General features: G+C 50.3%; 2 pseudogenes; both read left to right on the top strand.

Moving 5' to 3' along the window:
- The first annotated feature begins 4,384 nt into the window (after nt 1–4,384).
- LOC144371324 (protein phosphatase 1J-like) lies at nt 4,385–7,991 on the top strand (annotated as a pseudogene).
- A 2,235-nt stretch (nt 7,992–10,226) lies between these two features.
- Nucleotides 10,227–17,741, top strand: LOC144371437 (uncharacterized; annotated as a pseudogene).
- The last annotated feature ends 485 nt before the right edge of the window (nt 17,742–18,226 follow it).

Here is an 18,226-nt window from a genome sequence, read left to right as displayed (position 1 = left end):
TGCATTACCAGGTCTGAAACAGTCTGAGGATGGAGGAGGTGCGATCGTGTCAGGAATGGGTGGGTGGCTCAGGGAGATTAAAGTCTTAGGGTCTGGGTAGGCTGGGGTGTTGTGCAACAGCCCACAGACACTGCCAACTTCCCTGGGAATCATCTGGTACAGAAGCAAGGGGTCTCCAGGCCCTAGCTCTGTGGCCTATTTTTGCAGCCACTCCATAGATGCTGGGAAGAGCGGGGAATAAGAAGCTGTGTGACAGTGAGAAGTGATAAGTAAACTGTCCCAGAAACATTGAATAATAAAAATAGCTAGTAGTCATATTTTTATTCAGTCTTTGACCTGGCAGTGATGTTATGTCATTTATCAGAGAGCTGATTCCCATTTTTCCTCAAACAGGAGGGGAACACCCATAACAAACAGCAGCATGTTCTTTGTCCCTGTCTTTGCTGCTCTGTGGGGTCTGATGTTTTCTCCCTCTTGTGACTTCATTTGATCTAGCTTTCTGCCCAAATCTCGGGCATAATTATAGCAAACCCATATACCTGAGTGACTATTGTAGGCCAGGAAAGCCACCCCTTCTGGGAGTACAGTTTAGCCTGGGGGACAGAGTATGCTATTTTCAGGAAGCACTCAGTGGGCAGAGCTCAGAGGTAGGGTCCCTATAATGAACTTGATTCCAGTGTCCCGTGATGGCTAGTCCAACTTGCATTAGGGCACAGAGACCTTGACCTCATTTTAGGTCCCAGGTACATTTTAGGTGTACCTGGGACCTAAAATGATCTATTCCCTGATACCGTGTGTAGGAATACAGCTCTTCTCAGGTCAGGTCAGTACCACCTTCCCCCAGGAGGCAGAAAGCAGAAAGAATAAGCATCCCACCTGGTACTTGGTCTAGTTTCAGTCCTGGAGCAAGGGGGCTTTTAATCCACCCAGGCAGCAGTTTAACCTGGCCTCTGGCTCCCCCTGGCGGCAGAGAACTTGCCTAGCATTCCAAGACTTCCCAGCCTCTGCGCAAAGAGTAGAAAGGCAGAGGAGGAACCTCATCCCTCTAACTGCTGTCATCTTCTCCCTAACTCTCCCTCCCTGATTCAGAGAAATCAACTTGATTCTCAAGTCAGAACCGGGTTTTGGTATCAGGAGACTGACGTGGTTATGAATCTCTCAATGGCCTATGATATCTTCTGGCATGCCATATTAAATGACAGGTACATCCAGTCCCATCTCATTTGTAAAATGGGAGTGATAAATTGGTGTACAGAATGTGCTTTGTAAAAGGCCTACTGCCCAGTAGGTCTTCTTTAAATGGTATTTATTTATTATATTATGTTATTATTCTTATTAACTGATGAGAAGTCTAAATCTGAGTGTACAGGGAAGGTTCTGAGAAAGTAAGTGGGGTAGGAGTGGCAACCGCTCTCCCACACGTGGAAGTGGCCTTTAGAGATAACAGTACCATTAAGAGCTCAGGAATTTACCCCCGCTCTCTGATCCAAGGTGATGAGCTGTGACCTGCATGGTTACCATTGCCTTCACTCTGCACCAGCTCGCTGCTCTCGCTCTCACTCCAGTAGCTCCAGAGGTGTTGTCACACCAGCTGTTTCACACCCAGCGGCCCTGAAGCGGCTGTTTCCATCTGAGGTCATCAGCTTCGTTGCAGCCTGACCACCCTGAACCAGGAGCGGGGAGACCGCCTCCCCCACCCTCGTCACAATAGGGAAGGTCTATTTGATGTCTCTCCTACAGCACCACTGAAGTAAAATTTCCTTCTCTCAGACCTTTCCCACAACAAACCCATCTCCCTCTGAGAAATTGCGGCTGGACGAAGACAGAATGAGGTGGAGAAGAGATCGGGAGCCATTGGGGCGGTTCCCGGGGTGGCCTAGAGCTAGGGGAAGTTCTGCCCCTCACAGTCCCAACCAGGCAGGGAGCCAATGGCCTCAAAGGACCAACAGGGGTAAGCACCGCCCACGCTGAGCCCTAGGGTCAGGGTCTGAGAGAGGCAGCGCCACAGCCGAGGGCGGGGCCAAGAAGCAGCAGGCTAAAACTGGTGCGCTCTGCGGTGGCTCACCTGGTGAGCTCTGGGGGTGCTTCACCTCCGCGCACCAAATCCCCAGACCTGCCCAGCATGACCTCCGCGCCACTGGCTGCAGCTACAGAAACGCCCAAGAGCCCTCCAGCGAGGCCAGGAAGCGAGAGCTGGGCGTCAGCGAAGACCTTAGAGGCTCCAGCGAGCTTCTCCAGACCGACCTTTCTGCAGCTGAGTCCTGGGGGCTGCGACGGCGCCGACGACCATGTGGGCTGGGCGGGCTAGGCTGTGCAAAGCCCTCCGGACAGGGGCCGCCACCTGCCCTGGAGCACTGGCTACACTGAGTGAACGCCCTCCCAGGGCACCCAAACCTGGATGGGACTACCACTTCTCCCCAACTCTGCATCCCCGCTCCAGGGATGCACCCCCCGTGTGGCGCTTGGAGCCGTGAACCCCCATTTCCCGGGACCTTTGCTATCCTCTGGGCTTTGGGCACCACCCGCTCCGGGCCCTCTCTTCAATCCTGTGCAGCCTGAATCACCTTCCTCAAGACCTTGTAACTCGTTGATAACCCTCACTCTCTCCCCTCAAAACCCCGTTTTTTCCCAGAGCTGAGGGGGTGGGGGGGCTCTGCCAAGGATGAGTTGGCCAGGTCCTAATCGCAGCTCTGCAGGTTAAAGGCTAAGGAACTGTGGGGTGAGGGCGGTTGTTCAAAAAGGAGCGGAGTTCCTTCTAACCAGGGGATAGGGGTTGGAAAGACTATCAGCAGCTTCCAGCCCTAGAGCCCCAGTTCCCTGTCCCTCTTACGTTCCCCTCCCCCTCCACACCCAGAAATAGCCCAACACCAGAAGGCCGCCGGCCTCCCAGAGTGGGGGAGGGGGCAGCCTACTGCAGTGGGAGGGTACCCTTTGGATTGCGTTCTCTGGGTAGACTTATTGGTGCAGCAGATAAAGGAAATAGACCCCTTGATCAGGACAGCGGGCGTGCTTCTAGGCTACATGGATTTTTTAAATGCATCTACCAGAAAAGCTAACCCTGAGGGAGATGGGGACACTGAGATCGCTGAGAAAGGTGGCTGGTGGTCTCATGTCCCCACCACCACCTCTTTTAACTTCCTACAAGGGAGAAGTTTGTGGTTAAGTGGCTCCTTCCCAGTCCAGGTGGTCCTATACCCTTACTCTACTTTCAATTCCTCTTTCAGGATCTGGGCTGAAGCACTTCCTCACTACCAAACAGGCAGAAACTCTTGCTTGGTAGTTTTAGGGTGAGGGTGGGTGTGCCCATGAGTTGTGGAATGCTGGGGACAAAGTACTGGGAGAACTGATTGACGTTGGAGGTGGAATGTAGGGTCTTGGCGAGCAGAGAAGTAAAGCTTCTTACCCTCATCTTGCCTCTTCCAGCAGAACCTCTGAGGGAGCCTCTTTTGCCAAGTAAGGGGGGATCTGAGGCAGGCAGGTGCTACTGTCTACCTTTCTATGAAGTAGGGCCTGCCACCAAGACAGTATTCCTCGTCAGCTCTCCCTGCTCCTTTTCTCTCTGGTCTGGATACCAAGTGGCTGTGACCTTTCTCAGCTTGGCCAGCCGACAGGGGAGGATGTGTATATGTCTAAGGTGGGGGTTATTCCAGGACCTGGTCTGGTGTCCAACCTGATGTGGTCACTCTGGCCTGGCAGTGTCATCAACACTGGCAAGAGCCAGCACAATAAGGACCAGGCTTGCTGTGAAGTGGTGTATGTGGAAGGATGGAGGGGTGTTACAGGGGCCCCTAGGGAGCCTAGCCAAAGTCCAGTAAGACCTCACCCCTTCTCTTAGCCTCCAGAGACACAGACACTCGTCCTGAGGGATACCAGGTATCTGGTTTTATTTCTGAAACTGGGAAGAACTGCCTCCTAACTCACTAGCTTTCTGTGTTTGCCACAGAACCCTTACGTGGCATTGATTCCTGCCATGTCAGATGAATGTTTACTTTTCTACTTCAAATGTAGATGTTCGTGTATTATGGATAATTTAATTAATTACTGATACTGATTTTTGCATCTTTTATCTTCAGAATTTGGCTTTTTTGAGGGTCTCCTTTCTTTTGACACATAGTGTGCCCTGGGTGAATAAGTGAATAAATCTAATTTGCCTGTAATGTCAACCTCTCTAATATTTATTGGATGCTTACAGTCTTGTTCTATATTATACTATATATACACACACACACACACACTCACACATACACACACACACACACACACACACACACACACACACACACACATACACAGATTTACTCTCCTTCAACTTTTTCCCCACCAGGGACTCAGCTTCTATTATTGGGGCCTGTTGGATGGACAGGCCAGTGGTGGAGCTGCCGAAATGGCCTCACGGCTCCTGCATCGCCACATCCGGGAGCAACTAAAGGACCTAGGAGAAACACTTCAAGACCACTCACCACCTCCCCTCTGCCTCCCATGCACCTCAGGGACCCCAGGTTCCTCTGATTCTACTCACTTGATTTTTCCTCAGTCCTGCTGGTCTTCACAGAAGGAAGTGACCCATGAAAGCCTGGTAGTAGGGGCCATTGAGAATGCCTTCTAGCTCATGGTGAGCGGGTGGCCCAGGACAAAGGCTGGCTAGGCAGACACTCTGGCCAACTCTGTGTGAGAGCCAGGTGGCCTCAGGGACTGACCCTGAGAACCCACAACACTATTGAGAGCCAGAGCAGAGTTTGGTTTTGAGGGGAGGCAGAAGGAGTAGTTACCCCCATGTGTTTCACTATTTTTCCAGTTGTGGTTTGGCTGTGCCAGATGATTTCTGCAGATGGGAGTGGGGAGGGTGACTCGGTGTCTGCAAACTCTTCTTTTACTCTCCTCCCTCTTGACCCTTCCTCACTTGACAGGATGAGCAGATGGCTTGGGAGCAGGAGTGTCATGGCCAACAAGTAGAGGGGGGCTGCTGTGCACTGGTTGTGGTGTACCTGCTAGGCAAGGTGTATGTGGTCAATGCAGGTGACAGAAGGTATGAAGGAGAAGGACTTTAAAAGTGGCTACAAGGGGCTGGGGATGTGGCTCAAGCGGTAGCACGCTCGCCTGGCATGCGTGCGGCCCGGGTTCGATCCTCAGCACCACATACCAACAAAGATGTTGTGTCCGCCGAGAACTAAAAGATAAATATTAAAAATTCTCTCTCTCTCTCTTCCTCCTCTCTCTTAAAAAAAAAAAAATAAATAAATAAATAAATATCACCTCTTGTATAAAGCCTTCCCTTTGATGCTCCTTCTGCTTTACGTTCTAGCAATTTGCACGTAACTGTATTATGGCTGCCAGGTGCCATAATCATTTATTAAAAAAAAAAGTGGCTACAAGGAGCCATACTCTCTAGGATGGGGGGATAGAAGAGTGAGGTGGTGGGGTTCAAAGTCAAATATTGGACTTGGCATGGTGGCACATGCCTGTAATCCCAGAAACTCAGGAGGCTGAGGCAGAAGGATCACAAGCTCAAGATCAACCTCAGAACTTTAGTGAGACCCTATAATAAATTGGGTCTCAAAATAAAATCAAAATGGCTGGGGATATAGATCAGTGGTAAAGCTGCCCTGGGTTCAATCCCCTGTACTGTAAAAAAAAAATAAAATATTTAAAGAAACCCTAAAGATTGAAGGAGCTTGGAGGACCATAGATATAAAGAAAGGCCTTATATATCCACAAGGAGAGGAAAGATGGAGTCCTGGGTAAGAAATCCTAAGCAGAAGGCCTGGTCCCTCTGGAGTTATCCATGAAGGGGGCTGAGGAGAGCCAGGCCTTTTCTGTCTCTGGGAAGGGCCATCATTGTCCGGAATGGTGAAATCATTCCAATGTTCGGGAGTCTACCCCGGAGACTGAGCGCCAGCATCTTCAGCTGCTTGTAAGTAGAAAACAAACTTCCCACCCACATCGTTTACTGGTTCTTGTGCCTCTCTGCACTCTTGTGCCTGAGAATATCCCCCCAACCCTACCCTCTCTCTGTCTCTGTCTCTCTCTCTCTCTCTCTCTCACACACACACACACACACACACACACACACACACCACCACCACCACCACCACCACTACCACCAAACACAGAATACTCCCTACTGGGAGCTTCTTGGGAAGGCGGCTGTGTGGGCTCTTGAGTGCAGGGCTGAGCCCAGGGGATAATGCTACAGGAAGGAGTCTGAGATGGTTTGCAGCACCCACCGTGGCCCCAGCTGAGGAAGGAAGTAAAATCAGAGGTGGGGGGAGGGAACAGAAAAGGCCCCTGGGCTCTGGAACTGGACTGCCTGGATACTGAATCCTGGTTTGTTGTTCTCTGCTAATTATGTGACCTTTGACAATTCCTTAACCTCTCTGTGCAGTAATAGTTCCTGCCCCATGGGTTGTTTTGAAGAGTAACTGAGTTAATGTGTGTATCAGAAGCATGTGGACCTTTACTTAAAGGTCTGCTATAATAAATATCATCACAGGTGGCACACCTGTGATTTCTGCAACTTGGGAGCCTGAAGCAGGAAGAGCATAAGTTCAATGACAGCCTCAAAAAATTAGCAAGACCCTGTCTCAGAATAAAAATTAAAAAGGGCTGGGGATGTAGCTCAGTGGTAAAGCACCCCTCAGTTTAATCCCCATTAGTGCAAAAGAAGAAAAAAATTAACACTTTCTATATATTGTACTAGGGTACGCTGTGAGTGTAACATCCTCTGGCCCTTTGCTCTGTCTGGCCATTCTCAACCCCAGGGCTTCCTGAAAGCAGAGCTGCTGGGTGGTGAATTCACCCACCTTGAGTTCCCCTGCAGAGCTCAGCCCAAGGAGCTGGGGCAGAGGATGCTCTACCGGGACCAGAACATGACTGGCTGGTAACACTTCCCTCAGAGCTGGGTCGTTCCCATGGCAACCCAACCAGTCCCTCACCAGTAGCAAAGTGGAAGCTGAAGGCTGGGCCAGGCTGGGAGTTGGGGGATGGGGCCGTTCTAAGGGGTTTGTGTGTGGGTGTCCAGCTCCTAGAAGAGAGGAGTCTTTTATGCCTAGGTGATGCCTCTACTCCCTCCCCTCCCCAGAGCCTACAAAAAGATCCCATTGGAGGACCTCAGGTTTCCTCTGGTCTGTTGGGAGGGCAAAAAGTTAAAATCCACGGTAGAGGTGGGAGAGGGCAGGAGGACCCACCACAATTTGTCTAGGGAGGTTGAGGTTCTACCTGAGGTTAGTTGTGCGAGGGCTGTGTGGTTTCAGAGAGCCTGGCAGAGGACTAAATAGCTTTCCCCTTCCATGTTTCCCTCAGGCCCGAGTGATGGCCACTATTGGGGTAACCTGGGGATTGGGAGACCACAACCTTAATGTCTGCAGATCCACCCTGCCCATCAAGCCTTTCCTCTCCTGCTTCCCTGAGGTGAGCTGTATGGGGGCCTCCTTAACTATACCTTCCCTCCTCTGTGGGTCTCAAGCTGGCTTTTATCCAGGGTCCTTTTATCCCCAAGCTTCCTGTCCAGCAAACCCCACACCTCAATCCTCCCTATACTCTTTCCCCACCAGGTTCAAGTATATGACCTGACACAGTATGAGCACTTTTCAGACGATGTGCTAGTCCTGGGAACAGATGGCCTATGGGATGTCACCAATGATTGTGAGGGGGTAGCTGCCACTGTGGACAGGGTGCTGTCGGCCTAAGAACCCAATGACCCCAGCAGGTAGGGGTTGCATGACATGATGGTAAGGGGATGGCACTGGCAAAGGAAAGGGCAAAGGGAAGCAATGCTTGGGGACCCCATGTGGGCTTCTGTGTCTATATTACAATATACATGAATCTGCACATGTGCTCCTGGCAGGTATACAGCTCTGTCCCTACCTCTGGTCCTGGGGACACGGGGCACCCCCCAGGACCATGGCTGGCATCTCCCTAACAACAAGCTGGGTTCCGTGGATGACATCTCAGTCTTTGTCATCCCTCTAGGAGGGCCGGGCAGTTACTCCTGAGGGGATCAGCCTATCCCTCCCACCACCACCCAGCCTCTCCATGCTTACCCCTCTCTCAGCCCAAATTCTGCAGTTGTCTCCCTTTAGCGGCAGTTTAACCCAAAAAGGGATATCCACTAGACCCAGAATTACAGCTCTTGGCAAATAAACCCAATGGATAAAGGTGTGTGTCTTTATTTGCTTTGATTAGAACCTAAAAGTTAAGGAAAAGTTCTGTGCTGTGGTGGAAGAACATCAGGACAGCCCCCCCAAAATGAATTTTTTTCCAGGTTCTTCTTTCTGCCCTCTCCTCTCCTCAATCCACTCACTTGCCCTAAGTGTTCTCAGACACTTCTGTATCTTCATTCATCTGCTGATGTTTCTTCCAAATTGGGCTCTCTTCCCAAATCTTTCCTGAGCTTTAGATTCATACATACCAATCATCTCCCAAACATTTCCTTGAAAGCCCACTGACACTTTACCTCAACACACCTCAATCCACTATTTTCCCCACAACATGTTACTTCTCCTACTTCATCTTCTCAAAGGGCATCAGCTTGGCTGCTCAAATTAGAAATCTTGGAGTTGGTAACCCTCTAATTTCCTCTTCATCATGCTAATCATCACTAAGTACCATCATGTGCTATATGATGACAATGAGCTGCATTTATGATGGTATACACCATATAGCCTTGGTGTGTAGTAGGCTATGCCTTCTCAGTTTGTGTAAATACACTCTATGATGTTTACCCAACAATAAAATTGCCTAATGATGCATTTCTTATATCCCTATCATTAAATGATGCATGACTGTATTGTTGAATATATACATTTATGTATCCGTGTGTGTGTACCTTTTCCCACATATCTTCACTCCCACTGTCACCTCCTTATTTTTTTTATTATATTAGTTTCCTAACTCTAGCAGCTCCTTGCTGTTCCTGAGCAAAATTCACAGTCAACTCCTGGACATGGCTTATAAGGACCTTCATGGTCTATCTCTGTTTCCTTCTCCAGCCTCATCTTCCATCACCATCACTGTCTTCTGGGGAGTTCCCATGACACTGTAGACCTGCAGTAGCTTCAATTTGTTATTTAAAATATAGACATCAACCTAATTTGAATACTTCATTTGTTCTTCAGGGCTGGGCATCCCACAGCTAATGCATTCTCTCCACCCCCCAACAGCAAATGCCTCCTGTATGGCCGCCTGCAAGAGTTGTCCATAGGGAATGGCAATCAAGAGCAAGGTCTCTGGAGTCCATTGGTTTGAATTCTAGGACCAGACCCAACATCAACTCTGTAATCTCTCTGAGCCCCCATTTGTTTTCTCAGTAAAATGGAGATAACACTACTAGGCCATCAGGTTATTGTGAGGTCTGAAATAGTTAATGTGTATAGAGTCAGGTTCCCTAAGCGTTAGATATCTTGAGATTGTCTGTATTCCTCACTTAGACTATAAATTATTTGAAGGCATAAATAAATCTTCAGCACATAGCTCTCACTTCATACTGAGTGAACTATTGAGTGGATTAAGAGGCCTGGGACCAAACTGCTCTTGAACTCAGTTTTCTCATTTACCAAATGCATTGGCTGTACTTCAGATCTTTAAAGTCTGTAATATTTCTAACATGCATCCATTCGGCAAATATTTCTTGAAAACCAATCATGGGACACACACTGTGCTAGACGAGAGGAAGGGAAGACTGGAGGAGCACAATAGTCATCAGAAGACAGCACCAGCATTGTAGTCACACAGGACTGACTGTATGAATTCTTGCTATCAGAAATCTCAAACATTTGCTAAGCTGCGTCTTCAAATCTCAGTTTCCTTACAGGCAAAAGGAGATGGGTATACTTCCCTCGAAAGGATTGTGACAAGTATTTAAAAGGTTGAGTTATGTAGTTCCTAGAATATACAAGTCAATAAAATGTTGATAGATTTCCTTCTTCTTTGTCCACCTCCTCAGTCATTTTTACAAGAAAGATCTACATGTAGGTTACGGTATGTAACACATCATACGGGGCTAAGGGTCACTAAGGACACAATAATACAATAGGAGTGGGAACTGTATTCCTGGTTGGGGATCCAGAAGCACTTCCAAGAGTACCCTTGGAGAAGTAGGTAGGAATTGGACTCAGGGAAATTCCAGGCAGTGGAAGGAAGGGGATATGAGGCAGAACGGTGGTCTGGGTCTGCAGGTCCCAGAATGTCCGCAAGGATTCTATGGCAGAGAGTGGTCTTCTGCACACACCATGGCCCACTCCATCGCCCGCGCTGGCACCCGGGTTTCCCAGTCCTGCCTCTCGCGAGCGCCCAGGTGGGGCAGAAGCGGGTGCTGTTTGGCCGCGGGAGGGCACCAGCGGCCCTTCCTGACGCCACCCCAGTGCCTCTCAACTTTCTCAACTTTCTCTACGCCCATCTGCCTCTAGGGGCTGAGGCGGAGCAGAGGCCGAGTCCTTCAGGGTCCCTCCGGCTCTGGTCACCGCCCACTCCTCTGCAGTCCTGGCAGCTCGCAGCGACTCTCCTTCCAGCCTCTCACCCAGCTGGGGCAGGTGCCCCCAATCCTCGCGCCGCAGCGGAGGCGACCCTTGGCTGCCTGGGGCTGGACCAGAGGCCAGCGGAGCCAAGGACTGAAGGAGGGCGGGGGCGGGGCCCGGCCCCTAGGGTCAGTCTCAGCCTCCTGCAACAGCCACGCAACTCAGGCAACAGAGCGGAAGGTACAGGGGTCCGGGCAGGGGGAGAAGGGCGTCCCAGTTCCTGGGAGAACACTTTCCTCCTCTCCAAACGCTGGGAGCTCGGGCAGGTCCGGCGAGGGGTTTTGGCGAGGGGTTTTGGTCCGTTCCCTCCCCTTAGAAGCGGTGTCCGGGCTGCGCTGGGGTCTGGCCTGCTGCTGTTGGGGTGCAGCAGAGCGTTGGAGGGGAGAAACCACACAAGAGACTCACTTCATGCAATCACAAGGGGGAAGTTTATTGAGGATCCTGTTCCAGCGCGCTGGGACTCTGTGCCCACTCAAGAAGGGAGAGCGGCTCAGAGCCCAGAGCAGAGTTCAAGCGGAGTTTAAGTACACTTTTCGGAGAGGGTTGGGGGCTTTGCATACATCAGAACAAATCATCATGAGGCGCGGGAAAATTGAACAACAATTCTGAAACATGATTAGTACATATATTGGCGGGAACAATCAGGGCAGGAATGATTGGTGCTCCTAGGTGGGGTACACATTCAAACTGATTGGTTTGGACCCTGAATATCTACGTGACAAACTGCACAGGGTCTTGAATGCTTACGTGAGGAGTTGCACAGGACACCAGTCCATAAATCACTAAATGGTCAGTAGGGCCTTGTCCTAACTGCCTCAGGAATTTAACCCATGCTTTGCAGTTTTAGAAGCAGGTTTACAAGCCTGGTCCTTTACACTTTAACTCAGGCTCTGTGGCTTAGAATCAGCTTGGAAATTTCACCTTTACACTGGGCTCCTCCCTGGACTGCAGCAAGGGGCCCCAGGAGTGGCCTGGCAGCGGCTCTCTCCTGCTGAGGCCCTGATAGGAGCCTTCCCTCCCGGTTTCCACTAGCCTCCCGCGGAACAAGGGAGAGGCCTTGATCTCCCTAGGCGAGGGAACCCAGCCCAGACGCCCTGGCTAGCCCCAGGCTAGACGGCCCAGAGCGGACCTGGCCTGGGGTGCTGGGGATGGGCTGGGAGTTCTCCCAGGCTCATAAGGTGGAATGGCGTGAATAAGGGCGTGGTGGTGTGACCCTTGGGGGCTGCTGCTGTTCGGGGAGGTTGGACACTGCCCTCGACAGTCCTTGGAAACTGCTTGGGGCATGGGGTAGGGGAGACCCGGAAGGATCCAGCCCGTGTGTGTTAAGGAATCTACCCTCCACACTCCCCAGCTAGGCTAAAGATTTATTTTAGGGGTGTCGGCTGGGGAGCCCGGGGAACAGAGTTCTCTCAGTTCTGGCTTTAAAGTTGAGGAAGAGGTGTCAACTGAAGAGTGAGTCTTTCCCAAACTTCAGGGGAAGTGAGCCAGGTAGGAGGCCCACTGGATCTTTGGGAAAATCAAGAGAATGAGCTAGGTATCCCACATATCTTGTCTCAGGGGAGGGCCAGAAGTTCCAGGCTCCGTTCCAGTTCCACTTCAGTCTCTGCGTGGGGTTTGATTGCAACGTTTAGGGTCAGTGGGGCAGTTCCCCTGGGGTTTCCTCTCACAGGGAACTATTGTTCATGCCATCTTGGCCTTGGGCCTTGTATCCTGGCTTGGCCTGGGCTGCTTGCTCTTTTAGCCCAACCAGAGCCTGGAGGGAAAGTCTTTTGAGCTGGGGTTCCAGGTCACTTAATTCATGTCCTTGTCCTGAAGTTCTGGCCTCTGCCTCCCACCATCTGGTGCCTGTTGCCTTGCTGGGGGATGGCAGTGGCGCACTCTTGCCTAAGTGACTGGTAGATCAGTAGTGATTGTTCTCTATCTGCACTGCCTGGGTTGGAGTTACCCCAGCCCATGTTTACACAGCTGCGTAAGTTGAACTAATGGGAGTAGGTGGGGGAGTTGGAAGAAATCCTAGTGTCAGTCACCTGGGTAGACTTCAATGAACCCCTGTTTGGAAAGGGATGTGCTGGCAGGGCACATCTTCCCTGTCATTTGGGATATCAGCAAGAGCCCCTCTGTGATCTGGAGCGTGGTTCTGATAAATTCTCAGTGACTCATGTCCTCTTCCCCCACATCCCAGTTTTCTGAAGGTGTAAGTGGAGGAGAGGGAGGGGCCGCCTAGCATCCCACTGTTGAAGAGAGACAGCCTGGGGCTGGAGTATTCTGCTTCCTAAAAAGCAGACCCAGGCTATATAATGTGAGGTGGTGGAATGCAGGGACCAGAAGAGCTCAGCCCAGCATGAACGGATGTGGGACTGAGGAAAAACTAGGTTTGAGGCAGAGATCAGGTTACCTACCATACCCTGTGCTCCCTGCCTAGTTGGTGGAGGGACTGGTCCTCATTTGTCATTTCTTTTGGGGCTCCTCCCAGCCCAGGCTCTACCTCCTTCCTTTTTCCCAACAGCCTAGATTTCATTTCAGCTCCAGAGCACACCCTCTCTTTCTCCCTGACTGCAGGGCTGGGAATCTAGCTGGCTCCCCTCCCTGGGGAAGGAGGAAGTGAGGGGAGATGTGAAGGTGTGATGAACTGCAGGTGTGATGAACTGCTCCTTCACGTGTGTTTGTGATGAGGGATGCATGTTAACCCTGGGAAGCTGACTCCTTGCCCTTAGTCACAGGGAGGGGTGGGCAGGGCATAAAAGTGAGCTGGACCGAGGGAGGAAGGGGCTGTTCCAGAGTGGGTGGAGGTGATTCCCTAGTGGATTATTCTGTCCCTCTGCTGTGGTGGATTCATGACTCCCTACAGTGTAGTCATTGTCCCCTATTGGGGGCTGAGTAACCTAGTGTTGCCACAAGCCCCGGAGGAAGAGGGGAGGAAGGCAGGCCGTTCGATTGTGTGCTGTGGGCACTGCCTGGACTGAGCCTCCTTTGTGTGACCCAGGCTTTGGGGACAAGGTGGGGTGGGTCAGAGAAGCTGCTGGCTGCTGCCTCTGTCCTCTGTCTGGGTTTTCCTCCTCCTTTCCACCTCTGAGGTGACATGTAGAAAGGCAGAGACTCTGGAGGCATACAGCCTGCTTTGAGTGCTGTCCTTGACACTCTGATTATCTAATCTTCAGAGAGTTTCCTTGTTGGTCAAAATGGGAAGTGCACCATTCACCTAACAAGCCACTGGAAACTGAGGTAAATAATTTTTGTCAAATTACCCAACAAAGAATGGGCACCTTGGGGCTTTATAAATATTCCTTCTCTTATGTATCAGCCACCCAGTAAGTGGTTATGCTAGTATCTGGTTTTGTAGAGGGACTCCTTGTTTTTGACGAGGCCGGTGTGACTCAAGCCAAGGGACAATCTGTTCTAGATTACATCTTAGCAATTATTAAACCTTAAATGTATAAAATTTTGTTACAAATAAAATCTGTCTCATGACTCCAATATGCAAAGCAGATAAAAGCTGGCTTTTCTGGAGGCATCCCTGAACACCTTGCTGAATGTTTCCCCTCAATTGAATGGATAACATTAAAAGTCATGTTTTCTGGTTCCCAAGTGGGTTCTTCCACCTCCCACTGCTATATTTTAACCCACTGGAGAAAACCTGTCCCTGCCCCCAGAAATTAGGAATCTTAAACTCTGTTTCCTACAGGATTGGTGCTTGGCAAGAATGTGCTGAAGCAAGCCCCCTTTTCTGTTTTCTCTTCCAGGTTTGTGGAGAGGTTTTGGAGTCCACAGAACAATTTTTGGACTACCATTTTTTCCCCAAATCCCTCCTGCCTCTTGTTTGCCAGCCCCAGCCATTGCTGCAATCAGAAAGAAGCTGGTGATTGTGGGGGATGGTGCCTGTGGAAAGACCTGCCTCCTTCAGCAAGGATCAGTTTCCAGAGGTCTACTTCCCTACTGTCTTTGAGAACTATATTACAGACATTGAGGTGGACAGCAAACAGGTAAGTGCTGGTAGCAGGCCTTCCCTGGCCCCCGGGGCCCAGCCCCCCAATTCCTTGTTCTGCATGTCAAAGTGGCCAGCTCACAAGGCCATGACGCAGACTTGCGGTTCTCCTGTTTATCCGCCTGAGACATATGTGCTCCAAAGGAACATCTTGACCTTTTCCACTCTAGTGGACTTCCTGATAAGGGAAGTTTCAGTATCTAACAATGGCAGATGTCGCAACCAAATTTCTCCCCTCTCCCTCCCTCTTTTGAGTAACTTTCCACTTCTGCTGCTTGGGGTATAAAAGGGGATGATGTTAGTAATGAAGTGGAGACTCCTGGATGAAGAACCTTGGTGTCCTGTGAGTTTTTTTTTAACCTCGACGTCTCTTGCTGGACTCGGTTCCCGTTAGCCAGACGCGGCAGGTAAGGCCAAGAGCCCTTTCCTATCCTGCCTTGGAACCCTGTTCTTGGTCACGTAGTATGTCCTTCCTTACCACTCACTCACATTTTTGTTTTATTTTCCTGTGGGAACAAGTAAAATTTGAGATATGAAACTGCACTTTTAGAAAACCTGGATGTATTCACGTGTGGTGATACATGCCCATCATGCCAGCTACTCAGGAGGCTGAAGCAGGAAGATTGATCAGTGTGGGCAACTTATCCAGACCCTATCTAAAATAAAAAGGGCTGGAGTGTGGCTTATTAGTAGAGTACTTGCCCAGCATGCATGAGGCTCTGAGTTAATCCCCAGTACCCCAAGGAAAACCTGGATATATCCTCTGGTTCTACCACATACTCACTGTGTAATCAGGGCCAAGTCCCTTTGCTTCTGGGTTTAAACTCCCCACCACCACAAAATGGTGATGATGGCATGACTTACCCCAAAGGAGTGTGAGAATTAAAGTGGTATTCACGATAGCAATTCATCTGAGATCACAAAAATCAAACACATTTTAGTGATTTTTGTGGGAGAGGGGTTACTAGGGGTTGAACCCAGCAGCACTTTGCCATTGAACTACATCCCCAGCCCTTTTTACTTTTTTAAACAAATTGAATCAGCATCTTGTTAAGTTCCCCAGGATGGCCTTGAACTTGGCGATTTTTCTGCCTCAGCCTCCCACAATGCTGGTTTATAGGTATGCAGCAGTACACCCAGTTTACATCTTAGAACTTTAAAGAAAAACTCAATTGAGTTTTTTATGACTGTGATTAATATGGTGCCTTGCACACAGCAGGACTAGTGGTTTGAGAGGATCTCTGGGTAGTAGGTTGGGGCCCTTGGGGTCAGCTATGTATTGCCCGTTTGTCAGGTGGAGCTGGCTTTGTGGGACACAGCAGGGCAAGAAGACTATAAATGCCTTCGGCCTCTCTCCTATCTGGACACAGATGTCATCCTCATGTGCTTCTCCATTGACAGCCCCGACAGCCTGGGTGAGGACTTTGGAGAGAGCGGGTGGAGACGCTTTGGAGTCAGCCATCTTCAGAGGCTGTGGGGATGGAGTCACAAGGGCTGCACAGGCTCTGCTGGCTCCTTTGTTGTGGTATCTCCAGTGTTTGGAAGGGCTTGGGGGAGGATATGCTACAAGGGACCGGGTTTTGAGGTATGAAGGAGACCATCAGCCTCAGACTGCTATGGGAAGGAAGACCAGTGCCCACATGCTTAAACTGAGGAAACTGTTGGGACATGTCTGTACAGAAAACATACCTGAGAAGTGAACCCTGGAGGTGAAGCACTTCTGCCCCAATGCGCTCATCATCCTAGTGGGGAATAAGATGGACTTGAGGCAAGAATGAGCATACCAGGAGAGAGCTGGCCAAGATGAAGCAGGTGGTGGGGCTGCCTGATGGGGAACCCTAGGGAGGAAGGTGCCCTCTGAGGGGTTGCAATCTGAGGCAGAAAGGAGCTCTCTCTTCAGCCAACTGTCCTGTGTTAAGCAGTCATAGTGATATCTACCTCCTCCTCTCCCATGTGTGTGCCCTGCTAAGAACCAGAAGGAACCTCAGTATCAAATCAGATGATCATAGAATGAAGTGACTTGTCCAAGGTCACTTGGCATTTTAATTTATTCCAGTTTATTATTCTGTCTTTGGAATTGGGGCTACTAAGATGAATAAGGAAGTCCTTGTCCATGGGGAGACAGCTTATGTTTCACTTAGGGTATGCAGACTGTGCCATCAGTGTACCTGGGGAGGAAGGGCATCATCAATGGCTGAAGAAAGGCTTAGAGGGTGAGGGATCTGGCTTATTAAGGGTCTCACTAAGTGGCCCACTGACCAGAGGAAGAGTTTATTACATGAAGCTGCCAGGGTATGGAATAGAGACTATCTTGAGAGGATAATTATATAAGGCAAGGTTGTAAACTGGGGACAGCAGGCAGAGGATGGGTTGGGAGGATGATGGAGAAGGTAGTCATTTAGGAGGTAGCCAACACACATTCAGGCAAAACATATGTGGACCATAGGGTCTGCAACTAGGTGGGAGAGAAGGAGCTAGTCTGGGGAAAACTTTGAATGTAAACATGAGGTTTAGATCCCTGCCCTGGGCAGCTGGGGCCTGGATGCTTTGTGGGCTCAAGGCTGGAGGAGGTATTTGTTATAATTACTATACTTATGGGTGATGTGGTGAGAGGTGCACCTAACCAACAGCTTCCTCTGCCTTATCTTCTGTCTTCTCAGGAACCTGTCCGATCTGAGGAAGGCCGGGATATGGTAAATCATATCAGTGCCTTGAGTTCTCTGCCAAAACCTATGAGGGATTGCAGGAAGTTTTTGAGATGGCCACTCAAGCTGGCCTCCAGGTCCACAAGAATAAGCACCAGAGGGGCTGTCCCATTCTCTGAGATCCCCATGGCTTCTGATGCCCTTTTCCTTCACAGGGACTTAGGGATCACCCACCTGCCCTTGAGCTCCACCCTTAGGACTCCATGATGAAGGCTCCTTTTTCCAGTTCCCTCATGCCCAGGATTGCATTCTTTACCTAGCCCCCAGAGTGGTGGCAGGTCTGCCCTCCCTCCCTGTCCTCTGGGAGCTGGGCCTGTGGCCTGCACTTCTTGAGCAGTGCCTCTCTCTGCTACCTTGGTCCAGGGGTAGGGCTCTTGCTCCCTTTGGCCCTCCCCAGAGGATGGTCACACACCAGCACTTTATATACTTCTGGCTCAGAGGAGCATTTCTAGGGTAGGCAGATTGGGGTTTCTCCTTTGGGCAGGGGCCTTGTCTCTCACTGCACTTGGTGGGGGGCATGAATAAAGGCCACAGGTTCCAACACGTGTGTGGCAGTTTCCTGTTTCCTTTGTCTGGTTCCTATCTTAGCTACAAGCCCAGAGTCCCATCTCTCGCTTCATTTCCAAGTTGCTTGCCAGACTGGCCCCCTGTTGGCAAAGACAGGACTAGGGTAGAAGGGTGGAGTCTTAGAGAAGAGATGAGGTCATGCCTGGCTTAGCCTGGGAGGTGGGTGAGGGGCATGGTTTCTAGCCTGGACTAAACTTAGAAACCAGTGGGTGGCTTCCAGCTGAGTTTCCTCCCCTGGACATAGAGGCTGTGAGGAGATGTGCCCCTGGACAGGGTGTGACAGTGTCACCCTCTTGCAGGTCAGCTTGGGGACACAGGAAGCTGGGGCCAAGATGAGGAGACATGATCAAGAGGCTTTTACATAGAACAAGATTTTTTGTTTTCAGAGTTTTTCTTCCTTCCCCTTCCCCCATAACAATGCTAACAAGCAGCTTGATGTATCATTCTCCCAGCAGTGGAAG

Source organism: Ictidomys tridecemlineatus, chromosome 16, assembly GCF_052094955.1.
Source record: "Ictidomys tridecemlineatus isolate mIctTri1 chromosome 16, mIctTri1.hap1, whole genome shotgun sequence".
In the NCBI taxonomy this organism is placed as follows: Eukaryota; Metazoa; Chordata; class Mammalia; order Rodentia; family Sciuridae; genus Ictidomys; species Ictidomys tridecemlineatus.
The sequence above is the reverse complement of the archived record's forward strand: the minus strand, read 5'-3'. Positions and strand labels throughout refer to the sequence as shown.